Source organism: Phyllobates terribilis, unplaced genomic scaffold (assembly GCF_046119375.1).
Source record: "Phyllobates terribilis strain yellow unplaced genomic scaffold, ASM4611937v1 Scaffold_3__8_contigs__length_932513732, whole genome shotgun sequence".
NCBI lineage: Eukaryota > Metazoa > Chordata > Amphibia > Anura > Dendrobatidae > Phyllobates > Phyllobates terribilis.
Window position 1 is genome coordinate 577,606,892 of NW_027362763.1, and position 19,643 is coordinate 577,626,534.

Genomic DNA, 19,643 nt, shown 5'->3' on the forward strand with positions numbered 1-19,643 from the left:
GCAGGTGGTCACAGCACGTGACGGCGGAGCCTCCAGGTAGGCTAGCAGGCAGGTAGCAGATGTGCGCTCCCAGGTGAGCGGGCAAGCTGGTCCATAGACAGACTGACAGGAGTTGGAGGGCAGACCGTCGGACCTCAGGCTAGCAGGCAGGTAGCAGAGGAGCGCTCCCAGGTGAGCGGGCAAGCTGGTCCTTAGACAGACTGACAGGAGTCGGTAGGCAGACCGTCGGACCTCAGGCTAGCAGGCAGGTAAGCAGAATATCAGGCAGGAATCAGACAGCAAACTGGCAGGAATCTGGCAGGTAACTGGCAACGGGACCTGAGGGCTGAAGCAGAGTAGTGAACAGTGCAACAGCATAGCTCGGGCACCTCCATTTTGGAGGAGGTGCCTTATATATGGTGAAGTCCTCCGGCCATTGGCCGGGGACCCCTTAGGACGGTGCGCGCGGCCCCTTAAAGAGGGAGGCAGCGCGCGCGCGCTCCTTCCCGGCCACTGTGCTTAGGGCGCGCGCGCGCTGCCTCCCTCTTTAAGGGGCCGCGCGCACCGTCCTAAGGGGTCCCCGGCCAATGGCCGGAGGACTTCACCATATATAAGGCAGCAGAGCGGGAGGAGGACGCCGGGCTCGGAGCAGAGGGGTGAGGGGAACAGCGTCCCTGCCTAGCAGAGGGCAGAGACGCCGGCGCTACAGTACCCCCCCTTTAGGCCCCCCCTTTTTTAGGCCAGAGAGAAATTTAGCTAGGATGAGAGGGGCATGGATGTTCTCTCGGGGCTCCCACGTTCTCTCTTCAGGACCAAACCCCTTCCAATCTACTAGAAAAAAGGTCTTCCCTCTTACCCTTTTGGTGGCCAGAATGTTCTCTACCTCAAATTCGTTTTCAGCGGAAACCGGAGCAGGAGGCGTACCTGTAGACTTGGAAAAAGAGTTAAGTACCACAGGTTTGAGGAGAGATACATGGAAGGAGTTAGGGATCCGCAAGTTGGCCGGGAGTTTCAGTTTATAGGCCACCGGGTTGATCTGACTGATGACCTCCAGGGGACCGATGAACCGAGGCCCTAACTTATAGGAAGGAATCTTGAGCCGGACATATTTGGACGAGAGCCAGACCTTATCCCCTGGACGGAATTGAGGAGGATCCAGACGTTTTTTGTCAGCATGTCTTTTCACACGCTCGGATGACAGAAGGAGTGCGGATCGGGTACTCTCCCATATGGAGGAAAATTTGTTAACAAGAGATTCCGCAGCCGGATTGTCCACCGAGGTGGAGACGGGAAATGGGATCCGAGGATGCTGACCGAAGACAACAAAAAACGAGGATTTGGAGGAAGATTTGCTCTCGTGATTGTTGTAAGAAAATTTGGCCCATGGCAGGAGATCCACCCAGTCTGAATGGTGGGCATTAACGAAGTGCCGGAGGTAACTGGTCAGGTTCTGATTGATCCGCTCCACTTGACCATTAGACTGTGGGTGGTAAGCGGAGGAGAAGTCCAGGGTGACGTCTAGCAGTTCACAAGTGGCTCTCCAGAAGCGTGAGGTGAACTGTACCCCACGATCCGACACGATGTGGAGGGGCAGGCCATGAAGACGGAAGATGTGGCGGATAAAGTCTTTAGCCAGCTCGGGTGCAGACGGGAGGCTTGGCAGGGGAATGAAATGAGCCATCTTGGAAAAGCGGTCAGCGACCACCCAAATGACCGTACAACCGGCAGAGACGGGGAGATCTGTTATAAAGTCCATTGCTATATGCTGCCAGGGGGCAGCAGGTACTGGGAGCGGAAGGAGGCGACCGGCTGGCAGATGTCTCGGAACCTTGTTGCGGGCGCAGGACACACAGGCAGAAACAAAGTCTATTACGTCCTTGTGCAGGGTAGGCCACCAGTAGTGCCGGGTAATAAGCTGGAGGGTCTTTTTCTGACCAGCGTCGCCAGCTAGCTTAGACGAGTGACCCCAGTGTAGGATCTTCTCCCGATCAGGTACCGTTACGAACGTCTTACCGGGAGGGAGACGATTTAGACTCACGGGAGCCACCTGCATTACTCTGGCGGGATCGATGATGTGTTTCGGTTCCTCCTCGAGATCAGACACCAGAAAGGATCGGGACAAGGCGTCCGCCTTGATGTTTTTGTCAGCCGGGCGAAAATGAAGAATAAAATCAAAGCGAGCAAAAAACAAGGACCACCGAGCTTGGCGCGGGTTAAGTCTCTGGGCATGCTGGAGGTAAGCCAAGTTCTTGTGGTCAGTGTAAATTATTACCAGGTGAAGAGCCCCTTCGAGCAGGTAACGCCACTCCTCCAATGCTAGCTTGATGGCCAATAATTCTCGATCTCCTATGGAATAGTTGCGCTCAGAAGAGGAGAAGAGTTTGGAGAAGAAGCCACAAGTTACCATTCTCCCGGAAGATGATTTTTGGGTAAGTACCGCTCCGGCTCCAGAGGAGGAGGCGTCAACCTCCAGGAAGAACTGCTTGTTGCCATCTGGGCGATGCAGCACCGGGGCGGAAGAGAAGGCCTGTTTTAAGGAAAGAAAGGCCTCCTCTGCTTCGGGTGGCCACTCTCTGGGATTAGTGCCCTTACGGGTGAGCACGGAAATTGGGGCAGTCCGGGAAGAGAAGTGCGGTATGAAGAGGCGGTACTAGTTGGCGAAGCCCAGGAACCGCTGAATGGCCTTCAACCCCTCCGGTCGGGGCCATTTCTCGATGGCAGACAGTTTCTCTGGATCCATTCGAAGGCCGGTCTGAGAAATAATGTAGCCCAAAAACGGAAGCGAGTTCTGCTCACAGAGGCACTTCTCATATTTAGCGAAGAGGTGATTCTGCCTGAGCCTGAGCAGGACCTGACGAACGTCTCTCCAGTGAGTCTGGAGATCCGGAGAGAAGACCAAGATGTCGTCCAGGTACACCTCTACGCAGGAGTAGAGAAGATCCCGGAATATGTCATTGACCAACTCTTGAAAGACGGCAGGAGCGTTACAGAGACCAAAGGGCATTACCAGATATTCATAGTGGCCGTCCCGGGTGTTGAATGCAGTCTTCCATTCATCCCCTTGACGGATACGGACCAGGTTGTACGCCCCACGGAGGTCCAGTTTGGTGAAGATTCTAGCCCCCCTCAGACGATCAAATAATTCTGGAATGAGCAGAAGGGGGTACTTATTCTTCACCGTGATCTGGTTAAGGCCTCTATAGTCTATACAGGGACGGAGAGAGCCGTCCTTCTTTTTTACGAAAAAGAAGCCTGCTCCCGCCGGGGAGGTAGATTTCCGGATGAATCCCCTGGCCAAATTCTCCTCAATATATTCGGACATCGACCGGGTCTCAGCAGCGGACAATGGGTAAATACGCCCACGGGGAGGTGTAGTACCGGGTAACAGGTCGATAGGACAGTCGTATGGTCTATGAGGGGGTAATGTCTCTGCCTCCTTTTTATTAAAGACATCAGCAAATGACCAATAGGGAATTGGAAGTCCAGGTAGATTAGTTGGGGTAGGAGAAGGACGGGCGGGATGAACAGGAACCAAACAAGTCTTATGACAGTCCTGTCCCCAGCGAAGGACTTCTCCGGTCTGCCAGTCAAGCACAGGTGCATGTCTCTGGAGCCAAGGTAGACCTAGCAAGAGGGCGTGAGAGAGTCCAGGCAGAGCATGAAAAGAGATGCTCTCAGAATGCAGCATTCCCACCTGCAGAGTTACGGATTCGGTGATGAGTTGGATGGGACGTGGTAAGAGGCCCCCATCCACAGCAGCGACAGATAATGGTATAGCCAGAGGTTTGGTGGGAATGCGGTATTTTTCTACCAGGTCCTGTGAAATAAGATTCCCGGCCGCTCCAGAGTCAAGTTGGGCTAGTTCGAAATAACGATTCTCCCCGCAGATAATTGAGACTGACAGCAGCAGAGATGGAGAGGATTTATTCTTGTCTAGGTCGACCTCTCTGAGCGAACCTAGACACAGGCGTTTCCCGACCTCTCCGGGCAGGTACGGATCCGGTGCTCCTTACTGCCACAGTAGAAGCAGCTCCCCTCGGCACGGCGTAAGTCCTGACGGGTTTTGACCATCTTGGTCTGGTCGACCTGCATAGGCTCAGGAGAGTGTACCTGGGGAGAAATGGTGGGAGTGACGGATCTCTGAAAAGTAGGAGCTAGACGTGGAAACCTCCTCTCACGGGTGACTTCTTTGGCACGCTCCTGGAGCCGTAGGTCAATCCGGGTGGCAAGAGTTATTAGGTCATCGAGAGTGGTAGGAATGTCTCGACCGGCAAGTTCATCTTTGATACGGCCGGACAGACCCTCCCAGAAGACATACCAGAGCGTCGTTATCCCAGGCCAGCTCCGAGGCAAGGGTACGGAACCGTATGGCATATTGGCCCACGGTGAGACTTCCCTGACGGAGGCGTAGCAGAGATGATGCGGATGAGGTCTTCCGTCCAGGTTCGTTGAAGACTTTCCGGAAAGCCGTGAGAAAGGCAGGCAAGTCGGACACCAGGGGGTCTCCTCTCTCCCATAGAGGATTTAGCCAGGCCAGGGCCTCCCCGGTGAGATGGGACATGATGAAGGCAATTTTGGCCCGGTCTGAGTTAAACTGGTGGGACAGGAGTTCAAAGTGCAGGGTGCACTGATTTATAAAGCCCCGAGCCTGAGCGGAGTCGCCTCCGAAGCGAGGAGGTGCAGAAAGCCGGGGTCCGGGGTAGGATACCATAGTATTGGTGGGCAGCGGAGCTGCCGGATTGCGAGTCATGGCTCTGGCGGTGGTTGCTGGTGGAGCAGTCTGAGTGTCCAGGCGAGTATTGACATTCCGCAGGTGACCCAGGATGGACTCCTGTTGGGACCTCTGACGGGACAGTTCATGACACAGGTCCGAGAGTGAGGGAGCTTGGGTGCCACCGGGTTCCATGGCCCGAGCAAACTGTAAAGGGTCTGGGAGGCGGAACCTCTGAGCTACAATACAAGGGGGCGGTCCTTGTAAGGGAGCGGGCGGCGACCAGGGAAGACGGGCAGGCAGTCACAGCAGGTGACCGGGACAGTCTCTGAGTGAACGGGCTGGAGGTCACGGCAAGTGACCGGGGCAGTCTCTGGATGAACGGGCAGGAGGTCACGGCAAGTGACCGGGGCAGTCTCTGGGTAAAGGGTAGGTACGACCTGTGATGGCAGAGCCTCCAGGTAGGCTAGCAGGCAGATGGTTGATGTGTGCTCCCAGGTGAGCAAGCGAGAGTCTCTGGAATGGCAGGTGGTCACAGCACGTGATGGCGGAGCCTCCAGGTAGGCTAGCAGGCAGGTAACAGGTGTGCACTCCCAGGTGAGCGGGCAGGAGTCTCTGGAATGGCAGGTGGTCACAGCACGTGACGGCGGAGCCTCCAGGTAGGCTAGCAGGCAGGTAGCAGATGTGCGCTCCCAGGTGAGCGGGCAAGCTGGTCCATAGACAGACTGACAGGAGTTGGTAGGCAGACCGTCGGACCTCAGGCTAGCAGGCAGGTAAGCAGAATATCAGGCAGGAATCAGACAGCAAACTGGCAGGAATCTGGCAGGTAACTGGCAACGGGACCTGAGGGCTGAAGCAGAGTAGTGAACAGTGCAACAACATTGCTCGGGCACCTCCATTTTGGAGGAGGTGCCTTATATATGGTGAAGTCCACCGGCCATTGGCCGGGGACTCCTTAGGACGGCCCCTTAAAGAGGGAGGGAGCGCGCGCGCGCGCGCCCTAAGCACAGTGGCCGGGAAGGAGCGCTCGCTGCCAGCAGAGCGGGAGGAGGACGCCGGGCTCGGAGCAGAGGGGTGAGGGGAACAGCGTCCCTGCCTAGCAGAGGGCAGGGACGCCGGCGCTACAAAGGGGAAGAAGGTGGACCCAGGGAACTATAAGCCGGTGAGTCTGACTTCTATACCAGGAAAGACCTTTGAACAAATTATTAAACAACATGTATGCAAGTACCTGAAGTGATTAACCAGAGTCAGCATGGGTTTGTAACTAACAAGTCATGTCAGACTAACTTAATTTCCTTCTATGACAGAATCACTGACTGGGTGGATCAGGGAAATGCTGTAGATATAGTATATCTTGACTTCAGCAAAGCATTTGACAAAGTATCTCACACTATCCTTATTGAAAAAATGACCAAGTATGGAATGGACAAGGCAACTGTTAGGTGGATTCATAACTGGCTTAGTGATCGGACTCAAAGAGTGGTCGTAAATGGCTTCACATCCAGTTGGATGAATGTCTCAAGTGGGGTACCACAGGGCTCTGTCCTGGGACCTGTATTGTTCAACATCTTTATCAATGATTTAGATGAAGGAATTGAGGGTAAACTGATTAAATTTGCTGATGACACAAAGCTAGGAGGAATAGCTAACACTAGAGAAGAGAGAGAGGCTTCAAAAAGACCAAAATAAACTGGAGCAGTGGGCAGCAACTAACAGAATGGTTTTTAACAGGGAAAAATGCAAAGTACTACATCTGGGCAATAAAAATGAAAAAAGCATATACAGAATGGGAGGAATAGAGCTAAGCAACAGTGCATGTGAAAAAGACTTAGGTATACTAATAGATCATAGACTGAACATGAGTCAACAGTGTGATGCAGCAGCAAAAAAGGCAAATACAATTCTGGGATGTATTAAGATCACGTGAAGTCATTACTCCTCTTTGGTCAGACCTCATCTGGAATACTGCATCCAATTTTGGGCACCACATTTTAAAAAAGACATCGACAAACTGGAGCAAGTTCAGAGAAGAGCGACCAGAATGGTGACCGATCTGCAAACCATGTCCTGTGAGGAACGGTTACAGGATTTGGGAATGTTTAGCTTGCAAAAAAGACTGAGAGTAGACTTAATAGCTGTCTACAAATATCTCAAGGGCTGTCACATTGTGGAAGGATCATTTTTATTCCCATTTGCACAAGGAAAGACTAGAAGCAATGGGATGAAACTGAATGGGAGGAGACACAGATTAGATATTAGAAAAAACTTTTTGACAGTTAGGGTGATCAATGAGTGGAACAGGCTGCCAGGAGAGGTGGGGAGTTCCCCTTCAATGGACATCTTCAAACAGAGGCTGGACAGACAGCTGTCTGAGATGATTTAGTGAATCCTGCTTTGAGCAGGGGGTTGGACCAGATGACCCAGGAGGTCCCCTCCAACTCTACCATTCTATGTTGTAATGAAGTTGACAGTTTTGCTGCATGGTGGGATATTTTGTAAGATTTTGAGACTTTTTGAAATTTGAAGTCATGTGACGCTATATATCTCTTATCAATAATATACAGTAGTTTTTATTAATGGTCTAGCATGTATGGCTGTGCATTGGGGACATATGTTGGTTACTCTATGATATTTGTTGTTTGCTGAAGATGGTTGATTATTGACATGATGCCATGTTTCTTTATTAATTATACTATGTATGCATAAGAGATAAATATCTATACTATTTCTATCAGGATTGACTTGTTATCCATATTTATCTAGATTAGGTCCAAACTAGATATTGCTGATAATATATGAGGAGTGCATTCCTATGTATTCGATATATGTGTAATTTTACATGGTTATTGTGGCTGGTCACCAGCATCTTTGGTAATACTTGCATTTATAATATAGTGTCTGTACCTTCAGATTGCAACTTTTAAGAATCTATTTAACTTCTGTAACTCTGGAAAAAAGCCACACGAGGGAGACATAATTAAGGAAAATCAGCATTCAAGATCTAAGCAGCAATATGGGAATTTGTAATCCATGATATAATTAGATGATATGACTGTATGATTTGCTGTTATGTATGCCAATAAGATGTATGTTTCAAATCTCGATCTTCTCATTGTACAATATGAAATCTTGATATTTGATGCTGGATGGCACAAATATTAAAGGCTGTGTCTGAGAGCAGGAGGGAGGTTCCCTGGTTAGGGACAATTAGCATACAGCACCTCCTGTCCCAGGCCAGTAGGGGGAGCTGGCTGCCCCTATAAAAGCTGGAACTGAGGGCAGGGTTAGGGAGAACTGGACGACCTAGCTTAGGACTGAGACTAGTCCCAGAGAAGGAGGGACAGTACAGCTGTAGCCGAGGAGTCCGTGAGGCAGAGGAGAGACTGCAAGTCAGGGACAGAGGCGACGAGAGCCGGTCCTGGCTGAGAGAATCACACCACCGGACATTGGGGTTCGAGGCTGTCAGGGTTGTAAGCCCAGCAGCAGAGAACCAACCCGCGAGGGATTTCAGGTCCCTTGGCCTAAGAAGCCTGGAGGCTCCGCCACACAGAGGGACCAGTACAGCAAGGAGAAAGCAAACAGGTACCCAAGGCCCGAGTTGCAAGCCATACAGGCGAGAAGTATACGGCCCGCTCAGGGATGTGGGCTATTACCCCACGAAGAGGGGATAGTCAGAAAGAGCATAGAGAGAACGGTAGGCCTACACACTCACCCTGACCAGTGGGGCTCGCCCGAATGCTCTCAGATACCCAGGCCCATTCCTACCCTGTACTACTGTTGGGTCATTAGTAACATCTACAATAAAGACCCAGAACTGTTTGAAACGGGCTCTGAACTTTTACTATTGCGGCCGGAACTATCACCCCCAGCATCCATCTACACTGCCCTGAGGCTACACTCTTCCCGTGGGGAGTTGTCCTACCCTTGTGCTGCACACCAACACCAGCCTCAGTGGTCTGCCTCGCAGTGGCGGTTATCTCTGACTGCAATCCACGGGTGGCGTAGTCGGACATTCACAAATCTACAAATAGACTGCCACGGCATTTGGTCTGACCACCCTGAGCCACGGGATCGGGTTGCCACTACTACCCCCAGCATTGTACAGAAGCCCGGTTCCGGGTACCCCACGGCCCAGGGGGCGAGTCAGCTTTGGCGTAGTCGGCAGGATTGTGACCAACCCGCCACAAACGGGTATTGCGTGCCTGAAAAAGACTTTATACATACCTGAGTGAAGTTTCCCGCCATTTGGGGCCATTTCCTGCCATCCGGAGCCGCTTCCCGCCATTGGGCGCCATCTTCAGGACGCTGCGCGGGAAGAAGAGGGGCGTGGACGTCAAAAACGCGTGAGACCTGAAGCCCCGCCCTACGCTGAGACGCTGCGCAAGGTCCTGGAAGGAGATCCAGCGGACGCCGACGTCATCACCCCACGACGCAAGGTCCTCACCCAGAGCATCGCGAGCGGAGCCGCGGCCTACAGAAGAGGATTGCCGGAAGGTAGGCCACGGTTAACTAGGGGGGAGGAAGATGTCGGACGCGGAGGGACCCTCTACCACCAGTGTAGCCGCTGCAGCTGTGATGCCTTTTTCCATGCCCTATATCCCCGGAGCGGCCTGGCTGCCACAGTATGCTGGCGAGTCGCATACCTTGGGCGACTTTAAAGAAAGGCTGTATAGCCTGTTCAAAGTTTATCCCCTGACAGAAGAACAGAAAGTAAGCATACTGATAGGGCAGTTAACTGGTGCGGCCCAGCGGGAGGTAAAGTCTTGGACAGCTGAGGAGAAAAGGACTGTAAAGGGGGTTCTGACCCGTCTACGGGACACCTTTGATACCCGTACCTCAGCAGAAATCAAAATGCGGTTCTATGGATGTAAGCAGCGAGCTCAAGATAGCATCAGAGATTATGCCCTAAATTTACAGGAAGCTTTGGGGGCAATCAAGCAAGCTGACCCTGGCAGCGTGCAGGACACAGATAAATTGTTGATTGACCAGTTCATAGAAAGTCTGCTGTCCAGCGCCCACAGAACCCAGCTGCGCCTCATTGCCCTACAGAACCCCGATTTGACTTTCGCACAGTTCAAAGATAGGGCCATCCGGGTGCTCCGAGAACCCGCACCGGGTGGCGCTGTAACTTCCCGGCATCCTGCCATCACTTACCACCAGGGGGCAGGGTCCTACCCCGCAGACCTTGTGGGGGCTGATGCGCAGGCTCTAAACCCATCCCCGCCTGCAAGCCTGCACCATCAGGTCCAAGAACTAACAAAGAGTGTCGCTGCATTGACCAGGACTATACAGTCGTTACAGATGGACCCGTCAAGACCAATCAAGCTGGCTTCCAGTCCGGAGGGTGTCCCGTGACGTCGACAGAGGAGGATCCCGTCGTTCAGAGGGAGGCCCACCGACCGTTACACGGATGATGGACAGCCGATTTGCCGCCGTTGCAGCTAGTCGGGACACGTAGCCAGGTATTGTACTTTAAACGGGTCCGACCTGGGGCAGAGGGCCAACCCCCAGGCATAAGGTCATCAGGCCCGTCTAATTGGCGTGATAAGTACGTGGGGGGACGCCCAGTTTTACCCGTAGTGCTGGACGGTATCCCCATGAGTGCACTGCTGGATACCGGGTCACAAGTAACTACCATCCCCTATGTACTTTTTAAGCAGTATTGGAGTGACACTGACATAACCCGCTATCCAGACAATGACTTGAGCATCATCGCCAGCAATGGCCAGCCCGTGCCGCAGATGGGGTTCAGAGAGATGACCATTAAGATTGGTAAAGTTGAACTGCCGGCACAGGGAGAGATCATTGTGGACATTGACCATCGAGAAAGTCACCCTAAAATAACCTTGGGTACTAACGAGTGTTGAGCATTCCGATACTGAAATATCGGGTATCGGCCGATATTCGCGGTATCGGAATTCCGATACTTAATTCCGATACTTTTACTATATCGTATACCGGAATCGGAAGTTCCCATAATACAATGAGCCAGTTTCATTTTATTCAGCCAATGAGGATCCTGAGGGCACATCCTGTTAGGCATGTAGGCATGTTAACTAATGGCATGGCTGTGATTGGCTGCTGAAATGATGTCATGATGCACTATAAAAGCCGCCGCCGCCATTTTGAGCTCACTCTGCTGTGAATTCAGTTAGGGATAGGACGCTGTTGTTCTGAGGGACAGTTTTAGCTACCTATTTGGTCTATTCTGCTTTACCCAAGCTACTTTATAAATCGCTGTGCCTTGCAGCGCTAGTGCACAGTTCTCCGTGCCGTTCACCGCTGTCTGCAAGGTCTGTGTGTGTGAGTGCAGCTCACGCTGTAGTGTGTGCTTCAGCCACGTCTGGTTGTAGTGCGCTCAGCGTGCGTCACTGCCTCATACATTGTCCTTTTTTGCTAATTGATCATTTTCCCTGATTTCTCCTATTAGTGTGGTGGTTCCATCCGTATTCAGCTACATTGGTTCAAAACACACTATATAGGAGTAGATAGAGGAGCCTTTCTGCAGCATTGTGCCCTGCAGCCCCAGCCAGATTAGTATTAGCCTATTTTTTGTAGCCTCATCTATTGCATTGTAGGTTACCTTCCTACATTGTAATAGCTACAAAAAGTTTGTGATACTATCATTATTACATCTTTGGGCACATCCAGTGTCTTTTTGTGCCAAAAAAACCCTAAATAAAGTTCACCAAACACTTCACTTTACAGTTGTGTAGGCCACATTAGCTCATATTAAAGTCTAGTCCACACTTTATAAAATTAGTGTTTCTTATACCTGTTAGCAGCTGTTCAGGAATAAGCACACTAAGCCCTTAGTACTTTTCTGCCTATCTTTATCAGTCTACCAAGATGAAGAAGGCAGGGAGTAAGGCATGTGGTCGTGGTCGTGGTCATGGGCGTAGAGTTTCTGCAGGGAGAGGACGTGAGGATTCTGTGCCTGCACGGAGAGGACGTGGGGATTCTGTGCCTGCTGCGGGCACCAGTGACTCAGCATCCCACAGTTTTACCAGGGAACAGTCCTTTATGTGCAGCTTTGTAGGAGCTAGCTGTACCCCACTGCTGCGGGAGGACCAAATTGAAGCCGTTGTCAGATGGATGGCAGCTAACGCATCAACTTCAATTAGTTCCTGATCCTCTCAGGTCCTGAGCACTGAAGAGCACCCATCTGTCTCTTCACCACCTGCCAAATTGCCCAGGCAGTCAGAGAGCCCTGGACAGGAGCCATCTCTACTTCTGTTCTCTAAATCTCTTGGCTTGGAAAGAAGGGGCCAGCCAAGCAGAATTCGAGAATTTGAAGAAGAGGTAGTATGCAGTGATGCGCAACCATTTTGTCTCTCTGAATCTGAAGAGGTGGGTGGGCCAGTGCCTATGGTCAGCAGCACACCTCATTACGCATCTGATGATGAGACTCAGGTGCCACTTTCTGGTGCGTACTGTGTTGTCGAGACTACCCAGGAGAAGCAGTTGTTTGAAGAGGGTGGTGTAGATGATGAGGTCCTTGACCCATCATGGCGTGAGGGACAGGAAGGTGGTGGGAGCAGCTCTGAGGAAGAGATTCCCCGAATGGCCCAAAAAGGAGGGAGAGGGAGGGGGCAGACTTGGTTGCCTTTAGCCTCCACTTCAGCACCCATTAGGAGCATGGCTCTTCCAAAATCCAAAGCGGGCGCTCCCAAAACTTGCAGTGCCTGGTCCTTTTATGACACAGTTGCAGATGACATTTGCTTTGTCAAATGCAAGCTGTGTAATCAGAAGGTGAAAAGAGGGAAAAGTGTCAGCAACCTCAATACCACAAATATGTGGAAACAACTGCGGACCAAGCACGTGGTGGAGTTACAAAAACACACTGAAGACCTAGGCCAAACTACAGCACCACCTACCACCTCTTCAGCTCGTGTTGTAGCCTCTTCCTCCAGCTCACACACAGCTGGTTCGGCTTCCTCACAGCCACACAGCGCAGGAGCTCTGGAATGCCATCAAGCAGCAGAGCGACGTGTGGTTTGTGCCAGTGAATCTCCAGCCAGGCATGGTAGTGTGTGACAATGGCCGAAATCTGGTGGCAACTCTGGGCCTAGGCAACCTCACTCACATCCCATGTCTGGCACATGTGCTCAACTTGGTCGTGCAGAGTTTTTTGAGGGACTATCCGGATCTTGATGCACTGCTTCACAAGGTCCGCATAGAGTGCGCTCACTTGCGGCGTTCCAGCAACGCAAGATCGCGCATTGCAGCTCTGCAGTGCCGATTATATCTTCCGGAACATCGCATCATATGTGACCTACCCACCAGGTGGAATTCAACGTTACATATGTTGGAGAGGTTGTGTGAGCAGCAAGTAGCAGTAATAGAATACCAGCCGCAGCAGGCGCAAACAAGTCGCAGTGCGCGCCGTTCACACTTCACCACCACTGAGTGGGCCTCTATGAAGGACATTTGCCACGTTTTGCGTGCCTTCGATTATTCCACGCGGATAGTGAGTGCAGATGATGCACTAGTCAGCCTGACTATCCCCCTTATCTGCCTGCTTGAAAAAACACTGCAAGCACTAAGGGAGGAGGTTTTGGAAGAGGTGGAGGATGAGGAGTCACAAATGCCATCTGCTTCTCTACAGTCTGCGCAATGTGGTTCCTCACAAAGGCCTAGGCAGGGGACACTTTGTGAGGAGGATGAGGAGGAGTCAATGGAGGAGGAAGACATCTGTCCAGAGGAGGGAGGTACACAATGCTCTAGTAGTCAGTATCTAGAGCGAGGGTGGGGTGATGCAGAGCAGGCAGAGATCACGCCTCAAGCAGGGGACAGCGTTTCTTGGCCAGTTGGCAGTCTGCAGCACATGGTTGATTTCATGCTGCAGTGCCTGAGAAACGACCGCCGCATCGCCCACATTCTCAACACGGCTGATTATTGGGTGTCCACCCTCCTAGATCCTCGCTACCGGGACAACTTACAAAGCCTCATAACACCGTTGAACCGGGAGCATATAATGCGGGAGTACCAAGACGCACTGGTGCATTCCATCATGTTCTCCATTCCAACCGAGAGCAGTGCTGCTAGTGCTTTACAAAGCAGCTTAGTGCGTCGAGGCAGTGGAGGAAGCTCTGCACAAAGAGGGAGCAGAAGCAGAGCCTCAGCACAAGGCAAGACCAGTATGGCCCAAATGTGGCAAAGTTTTGTGTCCCCGCCGCCACAAATGTCTACACCATCACAGACGGCTCCAGTCAGCAGGAGGCAACGTTTCCGTCAGATGGTGACAGACTACATGTCTTGCCCTCTCAGTGTACTCCCAGACGGCTCTTCTCCCTTCAAGTTTTGGGTCTGTAAGCTGGATACACGGCCAGAGCTTAGCCAGTATGCATTGGAGGTGCTAGCTTGCCCTGCTGCTAGTGTATTATCGGAACACGTCTTTAGTGCCGCAGGTGGTGTACTAACAGACCGTCTCATGCGACTATCCTCCGATAACGTTGACCGGCTTACTTTTCTGAAAATGAACAAGGCCTGGATCTCGCATGAATTTGCCAGTCCTCTTCCAGAATAAATAATTGGTTGGCAACAGTATCCAGGTCTCCTGTTGTGTTCATGTTTATACCACCTGAACTGTAATCCCTGAGCTCCAACACCGCCAGTTGCTGCTCAGAAGTGCCGTCTGCACAGTCAATGCTTGCTCCAGTGTTATTGGGGTTCAGTAACGTCAGCTGATCCCCAGCTGTGTGTCCGGCAAATTCTCCTGTTCTGTCCACATCCACTGTACTACTGATTTAAAACTTGCTCCAATTACACCTCTGGCTCCTCTGTTTTAAGTATTATCCCTGAGCTCCAAAACCGCCAGTTGGCGCTCAGAAGTGCTGTCGGCACAGTCAACACTTGCTGCCGTGTTATTGGGGTTCAGTAAAGTCAGCTGTTCCCCTGCTGTGTGTACGGCAATTTCTCCTGCTCTGTCCACATTCACACTACTACAGATTTTAAAGTTGCTCTAATTACACCTCTGGCTCCTCTGTTTTAAGTATTATCCCTGAGCTGCAACACTGCCAGTTGGCGCTCAGAAGTGCTGTCGGCACAGTCAACACTTGCTGCCGTGTTATTGAGGTTCAGTAACATCAGCTGTGCCCCTGCTGTGCATACGGCAATTTCTCCTGCTCTGTCCACATTCACACTACTACAGATTTTAAAGTTGCTCCAATTACACCTCTGGCTCCTCTGTTTTCAGTATTATTCCTGGGCTCCAACACCGCCAGTTGGCGCTCAGAAGTGCTGTCTGCACAGTCAACACTTGCTGCCATGTTATTGGGGTTCAGTAACGTCAGCTGTTCCCCTGCTGTGCGTACGGCAATTTCTCCTGCTCTGTCCACATTCACACTACTACAGATTTAAAACTTGCTCCAATTACACCTCTGGCTCCTCTGTTTTTAGTATTTACCCTGGGCTCCAACACCGCTAGTTGCTGCTCAGAAGTGCCGTCTGCACAGTCAATGCTTGCTCCAGTGTTATTGGGGTTCAGTAACGTCAGCTGATCCCCAGCTGTGTATCCAGCAAATTCTCCTGCTTTGTCCACATCCACTGTACTATTGATTTAAAACTTGCTCCAATTACACCTCTGGCTCCTCTGTTTTTAGTATTTACCCTGGGCTCCAATACCGCTAGTTGCTGCTCAGAAGTGCTGTCTGCACATTCAACGCTTGCTCCAGTGTTATTGGGGTTCAGTAACGTCAGCTGATCCCCAGCTGTGTGTCTGGCAAATTCTCCTGCTCTGTCCACATTCACACTACTACAGATTTTAAAGTTGCTCCAATTATGCCTCTGGCTCCACTCTGTTTTTAGTATTTACCCTGGGTTCCAGCACTGCCAGCTGTTTCCCAGCAGTGTCTTTGGCACGGGTACTCCCTCCTGCCCAGCCTGGTTCCAGCACGCCTGCTGTTTCCAGGTAGTGTCAACGTCACTTTGCCTCCAATGCGTTGTCCTGTCGTGTTGCGGCCTGGGTTAGCCGACTCTATGGTGCCTGCAGTTTAGGTGACTCCTATGTGCGGGATCTGGCAATAAAGGCTGGTTCCATAGTGCCAATAAGACAAGCACCCCCTGTAGGACTGTGGGTTTTGGTAACTGCGGCCGGCTTGCGGCCTTGCAACTTTTTTTTACATGGGTACCTTCTGCTACCCATCCGGTTTCCAGTACCGTCAGCTGGTCCTCGTCAGTGCCTTTGGCTTAGGTGCCTCCTTCTCGGTATCCAAGTTCCACCAACGTTTGCTGGTCCTTGGTAGTGCTTTCTGGCACAGGTACCTCCTGCTTAGTAACCGAGTTCCAGTACCGTCAGCTGGTCCTCGGTAGTTCCATTGGCTCTTGTACCTTCTGCTACCCATCTGGGTTCCAGTACCGTCAGCTGGTTCTCGGCAGTTCGTCAGCCTTCTTGTACCTTCTGCTACATTTCCAAGTTCAAGCTTTTTGAAATGGTTCTTGGTAATCACTCTGGATCTCCCTGACGAGGACCCTGAAGACGAGGACCCTGAAGACCACCCCGAAGAAGACGAGGACCCCGAATACGACGACCCTGAAGACCACCCCGAAGAAGACGAGGACCCCGAAGACGACAACCTTGAAGACCACCCCGAAGAAGACGAGGACCCCGAAGATGACGACCCTGAACACGACGACCCTGAAGACCACCCCGAAGAAGACCAAGAAGATGACCCTGAAGAAGATGACCAAGAGGACAAAGAACAAGAAGACAACCACCAAGATACAGAAGAACAAGAGACAGAAGACCAAGAAGCAGAAGTACAAGAAGCTGCAGAACAAAAAGCAGAAGAACATTAAGCATAAGACTAAAAATCAGAGCAAAAGATATTATCTAAATTATAAGCAGAAGATGACTAAGCAGTGTATGGGGGTGAGTCCGTTCCTCCTCGTGGTGCCCCTGGAAAAGACCTGCTGCTGCAGGCCAAACTGAACGCGGACAAATCCTGTTGTAAATCTTTTGTGACGGGCAGAACGAAAGGTGTAATGTTCAAACTTTTATAGATAGCTACAGGAATGCCTGTCACAAATAAGAATATGATGAAGAGGAAGAAGATGAAGAAGTAGAATATGAAGAAGAATAATAGTTGAATAAGAAGAATATGAAGAATGTAAAAAAAAAAGAATAATACGAAGAAGGTGAAGAAGAAGATGAAGAAGGTGAAGAAGAAGTTGATGAAAAAGATGCTGATGCTGAGGATGATGAAGGAGAAAGTGTGGGAGAAGTAAAAAAGAAGGTGAAGAGCATGGAAGTAGTGAAACATAAATATCTGACAAAATATAAAGAAATATTAATCCCTGCTATTCCATTTGATTGGGCTAAACCTCTATGCCTTTATTGTCTCCCCACCTCCCCCAAAACATTCTACATTATTCTTAGTTGTTTTCCTTCATGTAGAATTAACCTACAAGGAAAGAAATAGTTTATTTTTATTCCGATATTTCTGTCCCATTGACTTGCATTGATTTCCGGTATCGGAATCGGTGATATCCGATACTTTTTGGGTATCGGTCCGATCCAATCCGATCCGATATTTCCCGATATCGGAAGGTATCGCTCAACACTAGTAGATAGATGATCAATGTCTTTTGTAAAAAAAAAGTTGTACAAACATCAAAAAGAATGAACATAAGTACTGAAAAGTCAAAATGACTTGCTGAGCATATGATCCGTCTTTTGTCCCTTCTTTTAACGGCTTCAGGCTTCAAAATCTGTGAAGTGGCTAAAAGAAGGGATTGGTCTTTTCTTCTAGCAGTTTCTGCTTGAAAGCCGTCACTATTTTATAACTAGTTGTTAGTGAGGCCTGGGATACAGGAACATTGTCTGAAGTTGCACTAAGTGGTTTATGAAGAGACAACACAATACTCCAGTACCGCTAGTAGTGAATCCTCCATAATTCCATACATGATATATAATAATGGATGAAAAACGATCAAAGAAGAAATGCTTAGAACTATGTGATCATTCGATATCATTCTCAACAGACAAACACAATGATAGCGACATGCATGTGATAACTGTAATAGTTAGGCTATGTGCCCACGATGCAGAAATGCTCAGGATTTTTTCCTGAGCTTTCCTGCATCTCCCTGTCAGAAAAAAACGCATGCGGATTGTACATGCATTTTTCATGCCAGGGATATGCGGAAATGAAGCGTTCTTCACTGCATTTCCGCATGCGGGTCTCAAGCGCTTTCCAAGAGATTTTAGCATCACTTGGAGAGTGCTTGACAACTAGGTCACACTATATAAATCCATGCAACCGGCATGGATTTATATAGTGTGACCCGAGAGAATGGTTAAAAATAAAAAAATAAACCTATACTTACCTACTGATGGCCCCCAAGTCTTGCTGCGCTCGTTCCTGGCTGCCAAAAGATCGCGGTACGCTGTACTGAAAGACCCGCCGTCACATGACTGTGACGTCAGCGCAGGTACTTCAGTCCTGCGCGATCTGTTGGCAAGCACAGGGAAGGAGTCCGGGGGCCGTCGGAAGGTGAATATAATCTTTATTTTTTATTTTATTTTATTTTTTTACAGCTTTTAATGGTACCTGAGTGTGGAGGAGAGTCTCCTGTCCTCCACACCCGGGTACCATCCGCACATTAGAACGTGCCAATTACACAAGTACAGATGCAGTCTTGCGGAATTGGCGCGTTCTAACGCAAGTCAATGGCGGCGAAAACGCAGCGCTTCCGCAAAATTATTGGACATGCTGCGGATTTTTGAGCGCAGCATAAACGCTGCGGAAAAATCCGCAGCATGGGCATTGAAAGGGCGGAATTGCATTGGAGACCATGGGGGAAGGTTTGCCAAGCGTTTCCCAAGCATTTACGCTGCGGAAATTCCGCAGCATAAACGCTTGAAAAACGCATCGTGGGCACACAGCCTTAAAGAGGTTTCCAGGCTTTTCACAAAAATCTGCAGCTACTCTACGTCTCTGCAAACTTGTGGATTCTCAAATTGCAAGCAGCGCACGCAATGAGGATTCTCCGGTCCTGCGGCGGGACTGAGAGGACACGTGACTGCAAGTAAGTGATATGCATCCTCAGTGGCGTAACTATAGTCTGATGGGCCCCGATGGAAGATTTGGACTGGGGACCCCCATCCTGAATAAGTTTTATATATGCATCCTCCATCCTGGTTTATATGTCTGTCTTCCTGGCCCCATTCTGGTAAACATATCGCGCATCCTGGTTTATGTCCCTTATCCTGGGCCCCATTATGGTATATATCCCCCATCCTGGTATATATGTCCTCCATTCTGCCGCTGTTCTTTAACGTATTGAAGAAAGTAAACCATTATAGTCACCAGGGGCATACGTAGAAGTCATGGGGCTCCATAGAAGTATAAACGCACTCCCAATAGTCCTCCATATAATGTGCTGCACAGCTCATAGTATAATGAACCCCATAGACATCCACAGTAGTATAATGCATCCTATAGACATTCTTAATAGTATAAGGCACCCCAAAGACATCCAGAGTAAAATAATGCACCCCATAGACATCCATAGTAGTATAATGCACTCCATAGACATCCATAGTAGTATAATGCACCCCCATAGACATCCATAGTAGTATAATGCACCCCATAGACATCCATAGTAGTATAATGCACCACATAGACATCCACAGTAGTATAATGCACCCCATAAACATCCATAGTATTATAATGCACCCTATAGACACCCATAGTAGTATAATGCACCCCATAGACATCCATAATAGTATAATGCACCCCATAGACATCCATAATAGTATAATGCACCCCATAGACATCCATAATAGTATAATGCACCCCATAGACATCCATACTAGTATAATACACCCCATAGACATCCATACTAGTATAATGCACCCCATAGACATCCATACTAGTATAATGCACCCCATAGACATCCACAGTAGTATAGTGCACACCATAGACATCCATAATCGTATAATGTACCC